Source organism: Triticum dicoccoides, chromosome 5A (genome assembly GCF_002162155.2).
Source record: "Triticum dicoccoides isolate Atlit2015 ecotype Zavitan chromosome 5A, WEW_v2.0, whole genome shotgun sequence".
Classification (NCBI taxonomy): Eukaryota; Viridiplantae; Streptophyta; class Magnoliopsida; order Poales; family Poaceae; genus Triticum; species Triticum dicoccoides.
The window spans coordinates 429,872,394-429,876,071 of NC_041388.1; positions in this window are offsets into that span (position 1 = coordinate 429,872,394).

Below are 3,678 nucleotides of genomic sequence, written 5' to 3' on the forward strand. Positions count from 1 at the left end.
TATCTTGGACAAGACCGCCAACAATGCGGTGTTGCATTCTCAACGCGCAAATAAGCCCAACCTTGCCTTGAAGGCCAAGGCTAGTGTGGAAGAAGAGGATGAAGAGGAAGAAGAGGAGAGTCACCCTGAAGATACAAAATATGCTTATCATGAGCACATGGCTCTCGCTTCAAGGAAATTTTGGAGCAAGAAGAACTCAAAGCCCAACTTCAACAAGAACAACTCGAGTGGTGCCAAGGGCAAGCAACATGTGAGGACATGCTATAATTGTGGCAATGTGAGCCACTTTGTTGCAGAGTGCCCATATGAGAAGAGGGAAGACAATGGTGGCAAGATCATCCGAAAAGACAAGGCCAATTCCTTCCCCAATAAGAACATCTTCACCAAGTTGACTCCTACCAAGGGGTTGGTGGCACAAGAAGAGTACAATGAGGATGATGATGATGATGAAGACGGTGAGACGGTTGCCATGGCCTCCCTTGCCATTGCAACAACTCCACGGGTGTCCCTCTTCGACTCACCCAACGAGAACATCACCACAAAGTGCCTCATGGCCAAAGCCACCAACAAGGTAACCCACAACATCAAAACCACCATCACTACTAATCCCTCTTTGACAGATTGCATTGATGAAAGTGAGGTGTCTAATGAGGAAGAAAATGAATTTGAGTCTTTTATGAGTAAGCTCAAGGGTAAATCCAAGAAGCACTTTGTTGCTCTCTTGGAACAACTTGGTGAAGCCAATGGCATGATCGAGGCTCACGAAGACACCATCTCTAAGATGGAGGGGCATAGTCATGACTATGCCGATGAGATATCAGATCTCTCTAATGAGCTTGAAGAAGAGCGCAGTCATCGTTTGCCTCTTGAGGAGTCACACAACGATGACCATGCTAAATTAAAGAAAGATCTTGATCATGCTCTTGTTGTATCTCGTGTGCTCAATTCTGAGAAGGCCAAACTTGGAGTTGATCTTGCTAGACTCAAGGAGGAGTTTGATATACTTGACAAGGCACATAAGGCCTTGAAGGGTGCTCATTCTAGCCTCAAGGAGTCTCATGATCAACTCCAAGTGAAGCTAACCAAGGAAAAAGCCATATTGTGGACGAGAATGGTTTTAATCGATAATGCAAATGCTACTAACCCGTGTTGTGAGCATGTGCATCTTGTGGACGAGAATGCAAAGTTGATGGAGCAACTTGAGAAAGGCCTTGTGTCTTGCATACAAGGTGAGAAGAACCTCAATGGCCTTTTGAGCAATCAAAAGGAAGTTGTGGGCAAGTAGGGAATTGGGTTTGCACCCAAGCCCAAGAACAAGACGAATGACAAGGCCAAATGACCTCCTCCAATCAAGCAAACTTTTGTGAAGGAGGGAGAGGGTGCTTCTAAGGAGAAGAAGAACAATGAGAAGGGTGGTGGTGTCAAGAAGGGCAACGACTTTAACCCTTCTTATGTGTTATGCCGTGCTAGTGATGGGATGTTTATGCTAAATTGTTGGGGAACGCGGTAATTTCAAAAGAATTCCTACGCACACGCAAGATCATGGTGATGCATAGCAACAAGAGGGGAGAGTATCGTCTACGTACCCTCGTAGACTGTAAGCGGAAGCGTTATGACAACGCGGTTGATGTAGTCGTACGTCTTCACGATCGACCGATCTAGTATCAAAGATATGGCACCTCCGCGATCTGCACACGTTTGGCTCGGTGATGTCCTGCGAACTCACGATCCAGTAGATCTTCGAGGGAGAGCTTCGTCAGCACGACAACATGATGACGGTGATGATGTTGCTACCGGAACAGGGCTTTGCCTAAGCATCACTATGATATTACCGAGGTGGATTATGGTGGAGGGGGGCACCGCACACGGCTAAAGATCAATGATCAACTTGTGTGTCTATGGGGTGCCTGAGGGAGTCCTGGATTAGGGGGTCTCCGGATAGCCGACTATATCCTTTGGACGGACTGTTAGACTATGAAGATACAAGATTGAAGACTTCGTCTCATGTCCGGATGGGACTCTACTTGGCGTGTAAGGCAAGCTAGGTAGTATGGATATGGATATCTCCTCCTTTGTAACTGACCTTGTGTAACCCTAGCCCCCTCCGGTGTCTATATAAACCGGAGGGTTTTAGTCCGTAGGACACAACAACATGCAATCATACCATAGGCTAGCTCCTAGGGTTTAGCCTCTCAGATCTCTAGATCAACTCTTGTAATACCCATATCATCAAGAATAAATCGAGCAGGACGTAGGGTTTTACCTTCATCAAGAGGGCCCGAACCTGGGTAAAACATCGTGTCCCCTGCCTCCTGTTACCATCCGCCTAGACGCATAGTTCGGGACCCCCTACCCGAGATCCACCAGTTTTGACACCGACATTGGTGATTTCATTAAGAGTTCCTCTGTGTCGTCGCCGTTAGGCTTGATGGCTCCTTCTATCATCGATAACGATGCAGTCCAAGGTGAGACTTTTCTCCTGGGACAGATCTTTGTGTTCGGCGGCTTCGCACTGCGGGCCAACTCGCTTGGCCATCTGGAGCAGATCAAAAGCTACGCCCCTGGCCATCAGGTCAGGTTTGGAAGCTTAAATTACACGGCCGATATCCGCGGAGACTTGATCTTTGACGGATTCGAGCCCCTGCCTTGTGTGCCACGCGGTCACAATGAGTACGATTTAGCTCTACCATCGGACCGTATTCAGGAGATCGCACCGACAACCGCTCCGAGCGTCAATTCGGAGCCAGTTGTGCCATCCATGGACGGATGGATAGACCCCGTCACGGAGGCCGTATCCTCAGCGGCGATCGAGCCGAATATTGACCTTACCCTTCACGAGAGCCGTGTTGCCAAACTGCCGGATCCTTCCCCGGCCACGGACTCCGAACCGCCTGCGCCCGTGCCTATCAAATCCGACTGGGCGCCAATCATGGAGTTCACCTCCGCGGATATCTTTCAGCACTCGCCCTTCAGCGACATACTGAATCCATTAAAGTCTCTCTCCTTGTCAGGAGAGTCCTGCCCGAACTATGTCCGGTAGGATTGGAATGCGGATGACGAAGAAATTCGCCGCCCACCCACCACCCACTTAGTATCCACTGTCGATGACTTAACAGACATGCTCGACTTCGACTCCGAAGACATCGACAGTATGGACGACGATGCAGGAGACGAACAGGAACCACTACCCATAGGGCACTGGATGCCCACTTCATCACATGACGTATACGTGGTGGACACACCAAAAGAAAACGACGACGAGGAACGGAAGGACGCAACGAAGGGTTGTCCCCTTGAGAAGCAGTCAAAGCGGCGGCGTAAGCGTCGCTCCAAATCCTGCCTCTGCAGAAACAATGATCATATAGACCCAGTGTTAGAGCAGGGTGAACCATCGCCGGACCACGGCAACACGGAGAATCAAACCGAACAACCCGACTCTATCAAAGATAATAGTCCAGACGACATCACACCGGACAGACATCCGGAGCAACAGAATGCCCGTCAAAGGCTTGTTGCCACCGCGAGGAGTCTAAAAAATCAGAAGCAAAGGCTCAAGGCTGCACAAGACACACTCAAAATCAGATGGAGTAAAGTACTCAACATAGCAGCGAAGTACGGCGGTAATCGCCCCACCAAGAGCTACCCGAAGCGGAAGTTGCTACCTAAATTCGATGAGGA